This window comes from Rutidosis leptorrhynchoides, chromosome 3, assembly GCF_046630445.1.
Source record: "Rutidosis leptorrhynchoides isolate AG116_Rl617_1_P2 chromosome 3, CSIRO_AGI_Rlap_v1, whole genome shotgun sequence".
Lineage (NCBI taxonomy): Eukaryota > Viridiplantae > Streptophyta > Magnoliopsida > Asterales > Asteraceae > Rutidosis > Rutidosis leptorrhynchoides.
Genome location: NC_092335.1, coordinates 529,564,397 through 529,584,944, shown reverse-complemented (window position 1 = coordinate 529,584,944; position 20,548 = coordinate 529,564,397).

Sequence of the window (20,548 nt, the reverse complement as noted above, 5' to 3'; positions counted from 1 at the left end):
CCTCTTAAACCAGCGAGGTTACGCCTACGAAGCAATGGGGAGCGAAATAATGCGACTCCACTACGAGGCGAGCCAACGAGACTTCACTCTTTAAATCTTTTTCTCGCCAATTGTGTGTTTGTGCATTTTTGTGTGTAATGTTTTGGTGTGTTTGGTTTGTTTTTGTTTGTTGTATGTTCTATTAAAACGGTCTACCATTTAAAAGTGATGAACCTTGAGTTCAATATGTTTTCATTGAAAACGATAAATGTTAAGTGTTACAACTGAATTATCGTTTTTCAAATTGCACGAAATTTCTTGTTGGATTCATAAGATATCTGTTAAATAGTAAACCACGAAACAAAATAAAAATTAAAAAAAAAAAAATCCTTTCTACTAAATTGAAGGTGAAACGCCTTGAGTTTAACTTGTTTCTTTGAAAATGAAAATGTTTAGGTGTCACAACTGAATTTTCATTCTTCAAATTGCACAAAATTTTTTGTTAAATTCTAAAAGTCTAAAGTAGATTGCAAAATATACCTTTTTATCAATAACCGTAAAAATATATAACTTGTAAATCTTTGTCGTGGATAATGATAGGTTTGACGACCGAATTTATCTATACCTAATCGATAGGAAACAAAGTTTTAAGTTTGAAAATTAGTTGATTTAAGGGTATAAAAAAAAATAGAGTGTATTTTAATTTGTGTAATTTTTATTTTTCATGTACTTGTTCTAAAAATTAAAAATGTTAATATTTTTAACACAAAAAAATAGAGTGTTTTTATTTTTAATTTGTTTTCGAAAAAGATTTAAAACTTTAACTTTTAATGAATTGAATTCTATAAATTGAAATTAAAAAAAATTTATAAACGGATTAAGATCAGGTGTAACAACCGAATTTCCGTTACAAATATTAATTTATAAAATATATTTTAAAATTTAATTGATTATAAGTTAAAAAAAAAAAAATGGTGCGGTGAAGGTGGATCCGATTTTTGATGAATTTTTAGTTTTAAAAATTTTTGATGAATTTTTAGTAAAAAAAAAAAAAAAAAAATTGGTGTGTTTTAATATTTTCTTTTGCTTTTATTTATATATACAAAAATTTTAAGTGTGGGGTAAAATTTTTGTACTCTAAAAGTACAACCCCATCTTTTGTGTGATTAACAATTTTTATTGACAGGTACTTACGATGATGAGATATTCGACATAACGAAACACGAAAGTATTATAGCGATAAAAAGGAATTGGATATGTTCATACAATAAGCATTTTACAATGTCCAAATCGGTTAACAAAGGAAGTTCCAAATACTTTACACTTTTTGTCCTCTCAAATTTATACATTATTATCTGATTTTATGTAATGAGGGCATTACATAATCTTAAGTGTGGGGTGGGAATATATAAATTCTCGAGAACTTATAATTTGGTGATTTTTATCAAAGTTTATAAAATTTTTAAACAAATGTATCTAATCAATTTTTAAAGTAATTACTAGCGATTAAAGCATAGGTGTCAAAAACCGAAATTATCGTCTCAATACATTAAAAACGCATAAATTTATTTGTTTAAAACCTATAAAAGAAAATCAATTATAACAAGAATTTATAAAACCTTATGTTGAGAACCATATATCACATGTTTCTATGAAGTTATTGCAGATATCATTGCTTTGGAACGTATAAACCTGAATATTCCACTATTACGAGTAATAGAGGATGAATCAAGTCCATCCCGTAAGGAAGTAAAGTCTTCCAAATTGACACACTTGCTAACTTATGTTAGAAGATGTAAGTCCAGAACAGCTGTAGGTTGACGAAAAATCTTGAAAAGTCATCCCTAAGATCGGCTGGAAATCCACCTAACCTCAGCATCAAACAGGGTTTTTGGTGGTCAGACTTATCCTAACCATGAGAAGGATATGTTTCGTACAATGGGGGGGGGGCACAATGCAAATTAGCTTTTAAGACTAATGAATCTAATCCCCAGATGGATGATCTCCGTAAAGATTAACCGCATCTATGTTTGACCGCGGTCAACATACATATGCCATAACAAATTGAGGTGTGCAAACTCATGGTTCACCGATGATATTTGGACACGATATAATTTTGTTCTAAAACTTATGCTATTTTATGAATTATATTTGTGTAAAACCATTTTTTGGACATTCGGCTTCAAGTTCCATGATACTACAATCATGGGAGCGAATAGCTTGCTAATCGCCGACTGAGACTTCGGTTTTCAGTTACCCTCAACCGGAATTTGAGGTTAAAACCGGAAAACGTGTCTAGTGTAAAAAATAGCATGACATTTTATAAAATCATAAAACGTTTTCACAAGGTCCAATTTTCCCTAAGGATCCAAATTTTTAAACCTTAATCACGAGTTTCATGTTTGTTTCTGTTGTCAGAATTTCGTTTCGTGTGGTGTGCGTGTGATTCAATAAAAATTGTGTAGTGTGCAAAACTTATTCCATATAGCGTGTGTTTCATTTCGTGTAGTGTGTGTTGTGTGATCTAATGTTCAATAAGGAAAAATATGTAATGTTCTAATTCTGTTCAAAGATGTAATTGCTTGAGGACAAGCAACGTTCCAGTGTGGGGTATTTTGATATTGCTCTAAACATACATATTATTCGACGCAATATCAGTTATATTTCATCAGCTTTTATCATTTAAAAAGACATTCAACGTATAATATTCAAGAAAAACGACAAAAGTGGACAAGAGCTTGCTATTTGAAGAAACAACGATAAACGATGAGTTTAAATCAAATATATATCGAGAAAATGTTTATCCGAATTCAAGAACGAAGAAGACTGAAGAAAAAGGTTACACAAGTCGTCCAAAATGGTACACATCGATACGGGATCAACAAAGAACAAACGAAAAAGAAAAATAAAGAAAACTGCCATTAACTCATACACGAATCGTGTAACTCTACACGAAACGTGTAGCCTGTTGGTCTTACGCGAATCGTGTAAGCCTACACGAAACGCGTAATGTTAGGCCAGACAAGTTCCAGAACACAAGAATGGGGCGGCTGGCTTTTGATTTTTAAAACAATTCTTTTGTCTAGTGCTAACAACAAATGGGGCTTTTTGACCAACTATACCTAATATCTCAATGATAAATACGAAGTGCAAGAGACACATTAAAAGAGGACAGAGACTACACACAAATTAATATACATACATGTTATTGTTCTGTATTATTTCCATTTCAGTTTCAAAGTTCAAATATTAGGATTAGTTTCAAATATTAAGGGTGTATTGTTCGTGAAAAGGGTGTTATTATTGTAATTTTCTACCATTTGAAGTTAATGAAAGTGAAGAATTTTTAGTAAATTTACTCTGTTAAAATTATCGTTGTTATTATGTTTGCATATCTATATTTTTATGTTTACCTTAGTGTAATGAATAGCTAAATTACCTTAGTGTTTGCTTAGATGTAGAGCCCCTAGTGAAATGGATTGTTATCATTTGTAAAAGTTAAAATGTAACTTAGGTATTTTTAATATTGAGCCTAGTTAAAAGAACCATTATTGTGTAATTAGGTATTTAACCCTTGCCACTTAATTTATTAAATTTAAATAACGAAAGTTATTTTTATTTACATAAATTAAGCTTCAACATTAAAAATGATCTAGACGAATTTATGGATAAGTTATTAACACCAATTTAGAAATAAATTTCGGTGGTTTGGGTAATATCAATAATTATATGATAGTGAAATTGTAAAAAGGGAAACTGTTACGATTTGGGTATTGGCGAAAGTCAAAACTAGGCTAGGTCTCAATTTAAATACTTAGGGAATAGTAGCTATCTAAAAAGAATCCGATGAAAATTAGATTTATTTTAGTTAGTTGTAACCTTATATTTATTCGAAAGAAAAATATAAAGTTTATTACTAAAACATTTTAAATAGGGCGTAAACTTAAAACAATCCATGGACCTAGGGGTGACACATTTAAGTAAACACTCCCATTTATCCCATTTATATTTATTATAAAAGTATTATTATTATTATTTACGAATTATTATTATAAAATATAAAAGATTACATAAAAATACTTAAAATTCGTACCAGACTGTTTGTCACATCGTATAAGTCATACGTGAAACGCGTATGTATACGCGAAACGCGTACGCCTGTTTATCAAACTGTACGATCAGATCTACACAATTCGTGTAAGGTTTAAGATATACGCGATACGCGTATAAATACGCGAAACGCGTAGACAGTAATCCGGCTACAGTACTAGTAGGGTTAAAATTAGGGTTTTAATTATTTAATTAGTTTAAAATTAGGGTTTTAGCCTTTTTACTATTATATTTAGGTTATTACTATATAATTAGTATTAGTTATTTTAAAATAACTTAAATACATGTTTTAATCCTAATAATTAGTATTAATTATTATAAGTTTATAATTTATAATTAGTTTATAATTAGATAATTAATTTAATTCCTTTTAATTTGTATTAATCTTTTTAAACATGTCATTTAGTTAATTTAAATAAGTTTATATTATAATTGCTCAAAACAAAATTCTAAACATATAGTTTTATTAAAAGTTACTATTTTACTAATTACCATTTAGTAATATAATTAATGCATCATAATTAGTATAATTTCATTTAGTTCCTTTTTAAGTTAATTATTGTAATCTTGTAATTTTATTTAGTAAATTAGTTTAATTTATTTTCTTTTACTGTTATATTATAAATTCCTAATCCAAAACCCCCTTTAAATAAGTTTGACATCAAAGACTATTAAAAACCATTAAACACTCCATCTCCCTGTGGAACGAATCGGATTTACCAACAAACTAAACTACATGAATAGGACTAGTTGCCTATATATGTGTGAAATCAACCTGAATTCAATAAAATACCACATATACAATAAATCAATTCGTGTAACAAAACAACTCAAATCCGTTCATAAATAAAGGTTACGATCCAGCATCATCAACTTTTTGGCGCCGCTGCCGGGGAGTTGGCAGTTAAATAAATAGAGAATTTTTCTGATTCGTAGTAGTAGTTGGATTTGTACGTGGACCGGGTTATTGGATCACCAATTTTATTGGTCAATAGAAGGATCCTGCCCCTCTGCTGCATCTTTTGGCTATTCGAAACGTGGGCAAAATCAGAAGGAAAATCTGTTTGTTTAAGGGTTTTTATCATTGTTTTTATGTTATTCGATCCTCTCGAGGAAATTCAATTCCAAGAAAGTTCAAAGTTTATGAATAAATCCTTTAGTTCTTTGTACAATTTCCCAATTGTATGATCCGTTCAGAAAATACTAAACTCGTTAAACTTAATCCGGAACCACAAAGAATTAATAAAAGTCAAAAACAACAAAAAGAAGTACTAGTAATTTTAAAACACCGAAAAACACTAAAAAAGAAACAAGTAAGTAACACTAGAAAAGCTTTTGGTGTTATGATCTCATAATAGAAATTAATGCATGAACTTACGTTCCTCCAACGCTGAATTAACTCCTTCACATCCTGAACCCGAAAGAAAATTCCACGAACGCTTAAGAGCTCAAGAAGTAGAATCTCTTGCTATAAATTTAGAGTCACTTTCCTTAGAATCCGACTCTGAACCAATAATTCAACCAATCATAGAGCCGATTATTAAAGAAGAAGAAGAAATGGCTGATACAAATCAAACGATGGAAGCATTAATGAAGGCCACAAGAAAAGGTCAAGGCCACACAATCATCCAACCCACGATGAGTGATGGCTTTGAAATAAAAGGTCAATTTTTACACATGGTGACTAATACATGTCAATTCGGTGGAGCTCCAAATGAGGATGCTAACGAGCATCTTCGTAAGTTTGTAAGCATTTGCAAGCTTTTCAAAATCAAAGATGTCACCGATGAAGTTGCATGTTTAAAAATCTTTCCATGGTCCTTAAAAGATGATGCAAGAGATTGGCTAGACTCATTACCAGAAGGTTATATTGAAAACTGGAATGATATGATGGATAAGTTTTTGTCAGAATTCTTTCCTGCTTCAAAAGCAGCAAAATTGCAAAGTGATATAAATCACTTTATGCAAAAGCCTAATGAAACTCTTTATGAAGCTTGGACCCGATTCAACAAAATGCTTAGGGTATGTCCTCAACACGGGTTGAATACATTCCAAAAGGTCCAAATATTCTATAAAGGAGTCAATGTGGCAACTAGAAAAGATATAGATGTTGCAGCCGGAGGTTCGATCATGAAGAAAACACCTGAAGACGCTCACACAATCATTGCTGATTTAGCTTCCCATTCCCATAATTGGCATCAAGAAATAGAATTCTCTAGATCATCAAATGTTGCTAGTATTGAAAGCAATGATGAAATTGCTTCTTTAAAAGTTCAAATAGCAAATCAAGCAAGGCAAATCGAGAAAGTAACTAAGGAAATGCATGCTATCAGAGTAGGATGTGAACTATGCCAAGGTCCCCATCTTACTAGAGATTGTGATCAAAGTACAATGGAAGAGCAGGCAAATTTCTTAGGTTACTTACGAAAAGGTGAAATGAACTTCAGTGATTTTCCAGCTATAGAAGCAAACAACCGAAAATATCCTCCTATAAACAGCTATCAAGTAGGAGGACCTTCAGGATCAAATAATAATAACTATCAAAATAATAATAACTATCAAGGAGGAAATCCAGGTTACCAAAATAACCGGAATTTCCCAAATCAAAATCAAAGAAATCCGCCACCAGGTTATAATAACCGAAATCAACCTCAACGAAATTATCAAAATAATTTCCAACACAATCAACCACAACCACTAGCATTTATGCAACCACAACCATTAGCAATTATGCAACCTCAACCTGAGAGGAAATCTGGTTTAGAAGATCTCTTAAGAGATTTTATGGTTAAGCACGAGCAAAATGCAGAGCTCCAAACTCAGCAAATCCGAAATCAACAAGCCACAATACAAAACTTAGAAAGGGATGTTGGAAGGATATCACAGTTACTATCAGAGAGACCACCAGGTACTCTCCCCTCAAATACTCAAGTGAATCCCAACAACCCCCAAACAAGGAACGAGCATGTAAATGCTATAACTACTAGAAGTGGTTTAACTACTAAACCGGAGACTCTTAAGTCCCCGGAAGTTCCTTTATGTCCTTATGTTTTACAAATACCGGTTGATGAAAATGAGCAAGTTGACAAAGAACAAGAGAAAGATGATCCACCTGAGGTCATACCAAAGAAAAGTGAAGAACCAACAGTAAAGGTGCATAAGGAACCCATTCCATACCCAAAAGCATTAAAAAAAGACAGACTCGCAAGGCGGTATGAGAAATTTGCGGACATGATTAAGCAAATTAGCATTAACATGCCACTCGCGGAGGTTCTTAGGGATATGCCCAATTACGGGAAGTTTTTAAAGGATCTCATATCCTCGAAGGGTAAATACCACGACGTTTCTGCCACATTCCTCCATGAGGAATGTTCGGCCATCTTAAAAAAACAAAATGTACCTCCAAAATTAGGAGACCCTGGTAGTTTTATCATACCATGTATGATGGGTGATTCGGTAGTGTACGATGCACTAGCCGACCTAGGTGCAAGTGTTAACTTAATGCCTTACTCGTTATATTTAAAACTTGACTTAGGAGACTTAAAACCAACCCGAATGGGTATTCGATTAGCAAACCAATCATTTGATACTCCCATAGGTATAGCCGAGGATATACTTGTAAAAGTTGGCTCACTTATCTTTCCCGTCGACTTCGTTATTCTAGAAATGCAAGAGGACACAAAAGTTCCTATCATTTTAGGACGTCCTTTCCTAAACACTGCAGATGCTATCATTAATGTCCAAAAAGAACAACTGAGTCTAGGTGTGGGAAACGAGAGAATAATTTGTCACATTGACAAAGCCATGAAAAGACCCACTTCTACCGATGACTCTTGTTTTCAAATTGATGTTATAGATCTTTGTGTCGAGAATGAATTGAAGGAGCTACTTGAAATTGATATCCCGGGGTTAGCCCCGGTAAGTGAGAATGAATACTTCAATATTGATAAAAATTTTGATGAGTTGATGAAGGTGGTCACGGATGACGAGACCATAATAGAAGAAATTCCCATGGAAGAGGAATCGTTTGAGGGAATCAAAAATGAAGATAGATTTCGTATCAAAAAATTCCTTAGAAGAACCACCCGTACTAGAGCTTAAAGAGCTACCCAAACACTTGGAGTATGCTTATCTCGAAGGTACATCTCAATTACCAGTAATTATTGCTTCACATCTTTCAGATAATGAGAAGGATAAGCTAATTTCTGTATTAAAAACCCATAAAAAGGCTATAGCCTGGAAAACAACCGACATTCCGGGAATAAACCCGTCTTATTGTACACATAAAATTCTCCTTGAGAATGACTACAAACCCGTAGTACAAAGACAACGCAGGCTAAATCCTAACATGAAAGAGGTTGTTAAAAAGGAGGTCGTCAAGCTTCTTGACGCCGGGTTAATCTACCCCATCTCCGATAGTCCATGGGTTAGTCCAGTACAAGTAGTACCCAAAAAGGGGGGTACAACCGTTATATTAAATGAAAAGGACGAACTCGTCCCAACTAGAACAGTTACCGGCTGGAGAGTCTGTATTGATTACAGACGTCTAAATGATGCCACTAGAAAGGATCATTTCCCGTTACCTTTTATTGATCAAATGCTTGAACGATTAGCGGGAAAAGAATATTATTGCTTTTTAGACGGTTTCTCCAGTTACTTCCAAATTCCAATTGATCCCAACGACCAAGAAAAGACCACATTCACTTGTCCTTTCGGTACCTTTGCCTATCGCCGCATGCCGTTTGGTTTATGCAATGCACCCGGAACCTTTCAAAGGTGCATGATGGCAATCTTTGATGATATGGTAGAGGATTGTATGGAAGTCTTCATGGATGACTTTTCCGTGTTTGGAGACTCCTTTGAATCGTGTCTTTTCAATCTAGAACGTATGCTTATCCGATGTGAGAAAGCAAACTTGGTCCTAAATTGGGAAAAATGCCACTTCATGGTGAAGGAGGGTATTGTACTTGGTCACAAAATATCTCGTGCGGGAATAGAGGTAGATAAAGCTAAAATTGAAGTTATCTCTAAGCTACCTAAACCATCAAATGTTAAAGCAATTAGAAGCTTTCTTGGTCACGCAGGATTCTATAGGCGATTTATCAAAGATTTTTCTAAAATCGCCCGCCCATTGACCAAACTTCTTGAAAAGGATGCTCCATTTGACTTCGATTCTAATTGCGAGAATGCATTCTCGATTCTAAAGTCAAAACTCACACAAGCTCCAATTATGGTATCTCCGGATTGGAGTATGCCATTTGAGCTAATGTGTGACGCAAGCGACTATGCTTTAGGTGCTGTTTTAGGACAACGTCCCGATAATCATTTTCTTCTGATTTATTATGCAAGTAAAACTCTAACGGGAGCCCAAATTAATTATACCACCACGGAAAAAGAACTCCTAGCGGTTGTTTATGCATTTGATAAATTTCGGTCATATTTGGTGTTGTCCAAGACCATTGTTTACACGGACCATTCGGCACTTAGGTATTTATTCTCGAAACTAGATGCAAAACATCGTCTCATACGTTGGGTTCTTTTACTTCAAGAATTTGACATTGAGATACGTGACAAGAAAGGAGCTGAGAATCTAGCTGCCGATCATTTATCCAGACTTGAAAACCCCGAATTAGATAAACTTGATGATACAATCATCAAAGATACATTTCCTGACGAATCTCTAATGAGGGTTGAAAAAGAATATGAAATCCCATGGTTTGCCCATTTTGCAAACTATCTTGCTTCAGACATTCTACAAAAAGGACTTACTTATCAGCAAAAGAAGAAATTCTTTGCAGATTTGAAGTCATATTTCTGGGAATACCCAGACCTATTTCGTGTTGGTGCGGATCAAATAATTCGCCGTTGTGTGTACGGACAAGAAGCTCAACAAATTCTTGAGCATTGCCATCAAGGGCCAACCGGCGGTCATTTCGGACCAAACCACACTGCAAGAAAAATCCTTGAATCGGGCTTTTATTGGCCCACGATCTTTAAAGATGCCCATGATTTCGTTCGGACTTGTAACGCATGCCAACGAACGGGTAACATCACGAAAAAGGATGAGATGCCTCAAACCGGCATCCAAGTTTGTGAAATCTTTGACATTTGGGGAATCGATTTCATGGGACCCTTTCCAAGTTCACATAAGTGCAAGTACATACTAGTAGCCGTTGACTATGTATCCAAGTGGGCTGAAGCAAAAGCTTTGCCTACAAATGATGCTAGGGTGGTGGTAAATTTCTTGAAAAATCTCTTCTCACGCTTTGGAATCCCAAAAGCACTCATATCCGACCGAGGAACACATTTTACCAACAACCTTCTTGAAAAGGTGTTGAAGAAGTATGGCGTAAATCATCGTTTCTCTACTCCGTACCACCCACAAACAAGTGGTCAAGTGGAGAACACGAATCGTGCCTTAAAACACATACTTGAGAAGACGGTTAATAACAACCCTAAAATCTGGCAACGCAAGTTAGATGACACATTGTGGGCTTTTAGGACTGCGTATAAAACACCAATAGGTACCACACCATTTAGACTTGTATACGGTAAAGCGTGTCATCTACCTGTTGAAGTTGAACACAAGGCATACTGGGCTATGAGAGAATGTAATACTGACCTTGTACAAGCCGGAGAAAATAGGTTATTACAACTTAACGAACTAGATGAATTAAGATTACAGGCCTACGAAAATTCTAAAACATATAAAGAAAAAACTAAAGTATGGCACGATGCACGATTAAAAAAGAAAGAATTTGAACAAGGGGATAAAGTATTGGTATTCCAATCACGTTTCAAGTTTTCACCTGGTAAACTTAGATCCCGATGGACTGGGCCATATATAATAAAACAGGTTTTTCCATCTGGATATGCAGAGTTATATGGTAAAGACGGTGGAACTTTCAAAGTGAACGGACACAGACTCAAGTTATACTTTGAAGAAATCAATACTACGGAAAGAGACGAAATCACCTTCTACCCTAAGGACAAATAAATTCAGGGTAACTCTAAGGTTTTAAACTCCATTCTCGATTTTTATTCTTATCTTTAAGAGTGGGGTTAGATTGGTCTTTCCCTAGCAGACCCTAAAGAACTAGTCTTCTCCCTCCATTCTACCTTTTTACTTTCTTTTTGTTTTTATTATGTAATTTCAAGATGCGCAGTCAGTATATCTACAACCATTTCATTTTAAAGTGCGATAAGATTTTACCGAGGGATGTGGTGTTAGATATTAAGAAAAGATGCGATAAGGCGAGGAAAGAAGAAAGACAGAAACTAAATGAGACAAACTATGCAAGAGGAAAATCTAAATCAGCTAAAAGGCGTCGAGCACGTCATTTGGGTAAATGTGTGAAATGTGGAAAACCGACTCACTTCGGAGATTGTCCAAAGAACCAAACGGACTCTAATTACGAGTACGTAACCTTATGCCGAGAAGGGCCTTTAAAATGTGCAGAAGAAAACCTCTTAAACCAGCGAGGTTACGCCTACGAAGCTATGGGGAGCAAAATAATGCGACTCCACTACGAGGCGAGCCAACGAGACTTCACTCTTTAAATCTTTTTCTCGCCAATTGTGTGTTTGTGCATTTTTGTGTGTAATGTTTTGGTGTGTTTGGTTTGTTTTTGTTTGTTGTATGTTCTATTAAAACGGTCTAGCATTTAAAAGTGATGATCCTTGAGTTCAATATGTTTTCATTGAAAACGATAAATGTTAAGTGTTACAACTGAATTATCGTTTTTCAAATTGCACGAAATTTCTTGTTGGATTCATAAGATATCTGTTAAATAGTAAACCACGAAAACAAAATAAAAATTAAAAAAAAAAAATCCTTTCTACTAAATTGAAGGTGAAACGCCTTGAGTTTAACTTGTTTCTTTGAAAATGAAAATGTTTAGGTGTCACAACTGAATTTTCATTCTTCAAATTGCACAAAATTTTTTGTTAAATTCTAAAAGTCTACAGTAGATTGCAAAATATACCTTTTTATCAATAACCGTAAAAATATATAACTTGTAAATCTTTGTCGTGGATAATGATAGGTTTGACGACCGAATTTATCTCTACCTAATCGATAGGAAACAAAGTTTTAAGTTTGAAAATTAGTTGATTTAAGGGTATAAAAAAAATAGAGTGTATTTTAATTTGTGTAATTTTTATTTTTCATGTACTTGTTCTAAAAATTAAAAATGTTAATATTTTTAACACAAAAAAATAGAGTGTTTTTATTTTTAATTTGTTTTCGAAAAAGATTTAAAACTTTAACTTTTAATGAATTGAATTCTATAAATTGAAATTAAAAAAATTTATAAACGGATTAAGATCAGGTGTAACAACCGAATTTCCGTTACAAATATAAATTTATAAAAGATATTTTAAAATTTAATTGATTATAAGTTAAAAAAAAAAAAAATGGTGCGGTGAAGGTGGATCCGATTTTTGATGAATTTTTAGTTTTAAAAAATTTTGATGAATTTTTAGTAAAAAAAAAAAAAAAAAATTGGTGTGTTTTAATATTTTCTTTTGCTTTTATTTATATATACAAAAATTTTAGGTGTGGGGTAAAATTTTTGTACTCTAAAAGTACAACCCCATCTTTTGTGTGATTAACAATTTTTATTGACAGGTACTTACGATGATGAGATATTCGACATAACGAAACACGAAAGTATTATAGCGATAAAAAGGAATTGGATATGTTCATACAATAAGCATTTTACAATGTCCAAATCGGTTAACAAAGGAAGTTCCAAATACTTTACACTTTTTGTCCTCTCAAATTTATACATTATTATCTGATTTTATGTAATGAGGGCATTACATAATCTTAAGTGTGGGGTGGGAATATATAAATTCTCGAGAACTTATAATTTGGTGATTTTTATCAAAGTTTATAAAATTTTTAAACAAATGTATCTAATAAATTTTTAAAGTAATTACGAGCGATTAAAGCATAGGTGTCAAAAACCGAAATTATCGTCTCAATACATTAAAAACGCATAAATTTATTTGTTTAAAACCTATAAAAGAAAACCAATTATAACAAGAATTTATAAAACCTTATGTTGAGAACCATATATCACATGTTTCTATGAAGTTATTGCAGATATCATTGCTTTGGAACGTATAAACCTGAATATTCCACTATTACGAGTAATAGAGGATGAATCAAGTCCATCCCGTAAGGAAGTAAAGTCTTCCAAATTGACACACTTGCTAACTTATGTTAGAAGATGTAAGTCCAGAACAGCTGTAGGTTGACGAAAAATCTTGAAAAGTCATCCCTAAGATCGGCTGGAAATCCACCTAACCTCAGCATCAAACAGGGTTTTTGGTGGTCAGACTTATCCTAACCATGAGAAGGATATGTTTCGTATAATGGGGGGGCACAATGCAAATTAGCTTTTAAGACTAATGAATCTAATCCCCAGATGGATGATCTCCGTAAAGATTAACCGCATCTATGTTTGACCGCGGTCAACATACATATGCCATAACAAATTGAGGTGTGCAAACTCATGGTTCACCGATGATATTTGGACACGATATAATTTTGTTCTAAAACTTATGCTATTTTATGAATTATATTTGTGTAAAACCATTTTTTGGACATTCGGCTTCAAGTTCCATGATACTACAATCATGGGGGCGAATAGCTTGCTAATCGCTGACTGAGACTTCGGTTTTCAGTTACCCTCAACCGGAATTTGAGGTTAAAACCGGAAAACGTGTCTAGTGTAAAAACTAGCATGACATTTTATAAAATCATAAAACGTTTTCACAAGGTCCAATTTTCCCTAAGGATCCAAATTTTTAAACCTTAATCACGAGTTTCATGTTTGTTTCTGTTGTCAGAATTTCGTTTCGTGTGGTGTGCGTGTGATTCAATAAAAATTGTGTAGTGTGCAAAACTTATTCCATATAGCGTGTGTTTCATTTCGTGTAGTGTGTGTTGTGTGATCTAATGTTCAATAAGGAAAAATATGTAATGTTCTAATTCTGTTCAAAGATGTAATTGCTTGAGGACAAGCAACGTTTCAGTGTGGGGTATTTTGATATTGCTCTAAACATACATATAATTCGACGCAATATCAGTTATATTTCATCAGCTTTTATCATTTAAAAAGACATTCAACGTATAATATTCAAGAAAAACGACAAAAGTGGACAAGAGCTTGCTATTTGAAGAAACAACGATAAACGATGAGTTTAAATCAAATATATATCGAGAAAATGTTTATCCGAATTCAAGAACGAAGAAGACTGAAGAAAAAGGTTACACAAGTCGTCCAAAATGGTACACATCGATACGGGATCAACAAAGAACAAACGAAAAAGAAAAATAAAGAAAACTGCCATTAACTCATACACGAATCGTGTAACTCTACACGAAACGTGTAGCCTGTTGGTCTTACGCGAATCGTGTAAGCCTACACGAAACGCGTAATGTTAGGCCAGACAAGTTCCAGAATACAAGAATGGGGCGGCTGGCTTTTGATTTTTAAAACAATTCTTTTGTCTAGTGCTAACAGCAAATGGGGCTTTTTGACCAACTATACCTAATATCTCAATGATAAATACGAAGTGCAGGAAACACATTAATAGAGGACAGAGACTACACACAAATTAATATACATACATGTTATTGTTCTGTATTATTTCCATTTCAGTTTCAAAGTTCAAATATTAGGATTAGTTTCAAATATTAAGGGTGTATTGTTCGTGAAAAGGGTGTTATTATTGTAATTTTCTACCATTTGAAGTTAATGAAAGTGAAGAATTTTTAGTAAGTTTACTCTGTTAAAATTATCGTTGTTATTATGTTTGCATATCTATATTTTTATGTTTACCTTAGTGTAATGAATAATTAAATTACCTTAGTGTTTGCTTAGATGTAGAGCCCCTAGTGAAATGGATTGTTATCATTTGTAAAAGTTAAAATGTAACTTAGGTATTTTTAATATTGAGCCTAGTTAAAAGAACCATTATTGTGTAATTAGGTATTTAACCCTTGCCACTTAATTTATTAAATTTAAATAACGAAAGTTATTTTTATTTACATAAATTAAGCTTCAACATTAAAAATGATCTAGACGAATTTATGGATAAGTTATTAACACCAATTTAGAAATAAATTTCGGTGGTTTGGGTAATATCAATAATTATATGATAGTGAAATTGTAAAAAGGGAAACTGTTACGATTTGGGTATTGGCGAAAGTCAAAACTAGGCTAGGTCTCAATTTAAATACTTAGGGAATAGTAGCTATCTAAAAAGAATCCGATGAAAATTAGATTTATTTTAGTTAGTTGTAACCTTATATTTATTCGAAAGAAAAATATAAAGTTTATTACTAAAACATTTTAAATAGGGCGTAAACTTAAAACAATCCATGGACCTAGGGGTGACACATTTAAGTAAACACTCCCATTTATCCCATTTATATTTATTATAAAAGTATTATTATTATTATTTACGAATTATTATTATAAAATATAAAAGATTACATAAAAATACTTAAAATTCGTACCAGACTGTTTGTCACATCGTATAAGTCATACGCGAAACGCGTATGTATACGCGAAACGCGTACGCCTGTTTATCAAACTGTACGATCAGATCTACACAATTCGTGTAAGGTTTAAGATATACGCGATACGCGTATAAATACGCGAAACGCGTAGACAGTAATCCGGCTACAGTACCAGTAGGGTTAAAATTAGGGTTTTAATTATTTAATTAGTTTAAAATTAGGGTTTTAGCCTTTTTACTATTATATTTAGGTTATTACTATATAATTAGTATTAGTTATTTTAAAATAACTTAAATACATGTTTTAATCCTAATAATTAGTATTAATTATTATAAGTTTATAATTTATAATTAGTTTATAATTAGATAATTAATTTAATTCCTTTTAATTTGTATTAATCTTTTTAAACATGTCATTTAGTTAATTTAAATAAGTTTATATTATAATTGCTCAAAACAAAATTCTAAACATATAGTTTTATTAAAAGTTACTATTTTACTAATTACCATTTAGTAATATAATTAATGCATCATAATTAGTATAATTTCATTTAGTTCCTTTTTAAGTTAATTATTGTAATCTTGTAATTTTATTTAGTAAATTAGTTTAATTTATTTTCTTTTACTGTTATATTATAAATTCCTAATCCAAAACCCCCTTTAAATAAGTTTGACATCAAAGACTATTAAAAACCATTAAACACTCCATCTCCCTGTGGAACGAATCGGATTTACCAACAAACTAAACTACATGAATAGGACTAGTTGCCTATATATGTGTGAAATCAACCTGAATTCAATAAAATACCACATATACAATAAATCAATTCGTGTAACAAAACAACTCAAATCCGTTCATAAATAAAGGTTACGATTCAGCACATCAGGTGCAAAACCTACGAGCACCAGCAGCAGCACCAGCAGCATAACCAGCACCACCAGTACCATCAGCATCACCGCCAACAGCATCAGCTTCACCAACAACAACATCTGCATTCCACGCCTCAACATCACACTCAGTACCTCAAACATTAACATCATACTCCCCATAGATACCAAGGAATATTAGTAATAATGAGTTAAGATGTATTGACTCATTTTTTCTGAAGAATTATATATGTATACTTTATATATATATGGTTTGGAACAATAATAAATATTTTCGTACTAAGCTATTACGTGTGAATCTTAACTAGTAAATACTACTCGGATAATTCATATCACTAATATGCTATGATGTACATCCTTCGTTAATGACTTAACAATCGTTAATCACTGCTTCAGCACACTAAACTCCATTTTCATAATAAATCAAGTGTATTATTTAAATACATGTTTGATTTTACACTTCCATTTTCGATGTACTCAAAACTTTCTAGAAAATATTATTCGTGCCTTGTGAATTTCACAAGAAATCCACGAGCACCAACATCATATACCGAGATATATCAATAACAATGAACGATGAAGTATTGATTCATAACTTCATTAGCGAAATATTTCGCGACAATTATTAAATCTCTAAGGTTTTGGAGATTATTAATTCTCATTTCAACCGTAAATCAAATGAGTTTAATATTATATTAACTCATTAAATCCATGATTACATCTGAAAGAAAATATATATGTACGTATATTTTCATAAAGATTGTAATTAAATATTCTGTTGTACAAACTGTTGACGGTGAAAATATTTTAACGGGTAGGTAATACCCGAGAAATATTTATATCTCACATTAATATGTTACACCGTACATTCTTCAATTCTGATTCAACAGTCATTAACTATACTACTTACATCCACATATGTATCCGTTCACTAAAGAACAACCATTTTCTTACAAATTCAAATACATATTCTGATTTTGGCATATCGGAATTTAAGTAAAACTTTAGCAAGTGTTATCTTCTTAAAGATCACTACATTCATGAATTATATTCATTCGTATTCTATGATGAATTATCACATCAAACCACCGAACTTACCATTCCTTACTTTTGAAAATCACAAACATTTCTTCGTCAACTGTTAGATCCATTGATGGATGCATCTTACGCTTAAACACTTCAAATTCAAAATTTTTGAAAACATCCTTTAAATCTTGACGATCACAATCAGCGTTCAATCATCTAAAAACAAAATTTCTTGAAACCATCTCAGATTGATAACCGACGATTCAAATATGGCTGCATTAAATGCAGAGGAAACAACAAAATTGTAGATGGCCTAAATGGCCAGGAGTTTGATGATAAAGAATGGAGTATTGGGAACGCTCGATAGAAAATTTGGTGTTGAAAAATGGATTGAGCAAACCATGAAGGAGACCGTGGAAAAATCACAAGGATTAAACCTGTACTTAAAGAATCTAGATGATTCGATTTCTGATGAAAATCACAAAAGATCTCCTTACGCATTCTAAATCCTTACAGAAGAATTTTTCACGTTATCATTTGATCTTAGAAAATTCTAAGATATCATCGTATCTTTCGTTATAAATATCCTCCATATTTCTGAAGATACATTCATAACTACTCTTGTCCGAAATTATTTATCACTTCGCACCTTTTGTGTTACATAATAAAGGAAACTGTTTTAGTTTCTATATTTCTATAACATACAAGTTTAAATTTTGAATGATTTGAGGTAGTGTTGGGAATTGAAGCATGAGTTAGTATAATATAATGATGTCAGGCCAACGTGATTATATTACAGTAAGTCATGCTAAATTTTTAATGGAAGATGATGATTCATAGACTTTATAATCATCATTTGCCATGTTACATGACTTTTACATTCTACTTAACCTCTGAACATATCAAGAACATATATTCTTGATAGTTCTATCCTTAGTAATTCTAGTAATTTGACAAATCAAATCGTGCTATTACCTTTCCTTCTGCTTTGTATATTATGATCATTTGAAACTCCATACCTACGAATTCTAGACCATTATTCGCTTGACTTGAAGTCGGGAAGGAAAAACAAGAGCATAGAGCTCCGACATATAAGGGAAAATATAAAGCCCGATAACAACACGAAAATTACAAACCGTGTATATCAATGCGTATAGCAACATAAAGACACGGGAGAATTAAAAACACTATAACCCCAAGGTAATTGTAGAAGTAAACAGATTCCTCTGGGGGTAAATGAAAAAGAAGAATGACAGAAACGATAGTCAGAAAAATATCCAGGATAAGAACTGGATGGAGCATTTTCACAATCTTTGGAAGTATGAATCGAGAAAGAAAGTATAGAAGTGGTGAAGATAATGAAACAAAAGAAGCTAATTTATAGCAAAATTCTAGACACAACAATCAAGGCAATTTTAATTTCCTTAATTACCGGAGAATCAAATTTTATACAGATTATAAAGATTTCCTTTAAATCCCTTGAATTCCGAAAATCACCTTTAATTATGTCAAAAGTTAAGGCAAACTGATATTTCCTTATTTCAAACTTTTAAGATAACTTCATTTATACTCTTCCTATAATCGAACCGTTTTATCCATATTACCCAATGTTGATAAAACAATATTTTCAACTCATATTCATCATTCTTGTTGTAAAGAATGACAATCTCTATCAAATTTCACGACTATGATTTTCATGAACTCCTTTCTATTTTGTCTACCCTAGCGTGGTGGCATAAACGCTCAAGGTTTAAATGAGCTCGATATTATTCATAACACATTTTATATATCCAATTTACTGAAATGACTTGTATAACATCATCATTTTGAATGATCTCCGCATTAATAATAAAATGTACTTCGTAGAAGAACTTGTAGAAATTATGGTTTGTATGATTTTAATTCTTGAAACAGAACAATATTCTATCCGTTGGAATTCACGCAAGGCCCCGAGCATACCTGGGAATGTGAAAACCAAATAAAACGTAAATATCCTCGTCTATGTACGAACAACACCGATTAATGGCAACAACTAAATTTCGGGACGAAATTTCTTTTAACGGGTAGGTACTATAACAACCCTCATATTTCCATGCCTGAATTGACTAATTTGACTATAGGGTTGTTATCCATACGTAATATATAATTAAATTTGACATTGATCAAATATTTATTTTTAGTCGACACTTTTTGTTAACTAAAGTTTACACTAATTATATAAAATAACTTTAGTTAATATTAATGCGTATTATATTTAAAACTATATGTAACATAATTATTAATTAAATGATAAGTTATTTTAATCATTATATATATTTTTAGCTTATAAAAAAATAAAAATAAAAAGAAATAAGATTTTTTTTATAAATTAAATAATGAGCCCATGAATTTTGACTAAATATTTTCAAAAACAAAAACTTATTAAAAACATTTTTAACATGTTTTTATTATTTTGTCAAAATTGGCACCTTTATTTTATTATTTTTTTTTCTTTTCACCAATCATTTTTTACCTATAAATACATGGCTCCTCATTCATTTTTTCTTGCCAAACACAAAAACTTAAGTTATTCTCTCAAAACCTTGAAGAAAATTTGAGGTACTTTCTATTTTTATTAATTTTTTTTCAATATTGTCATTTATATTTATTGTATATTCTTTGTAAAATTCGAAATTAATTATGTTTATATGTTATAATTAGTATTATAAGTGTTATGATGCATAAAAATAATTTTGATAATTTATGGAATATTATTTATAATTAAATACGAATTATGTAGTGTTTAAATGTAAAAACAATGTAAAATTCGCAATAAATACTTTTAACCAAAAATAAAATATATATAATTTTTTCTGAGTTTTTAAAACTTATATAGATCTGAAAAAATTATAAAAATAATTACTTGGGTCGAATTGGTATTTATTATATAATTAAACTCTATTATTATGTAATTTGAAGGTAAATTAAGAATAAGTATAAAATAATAAAAAATATATTTTTATATATTTTT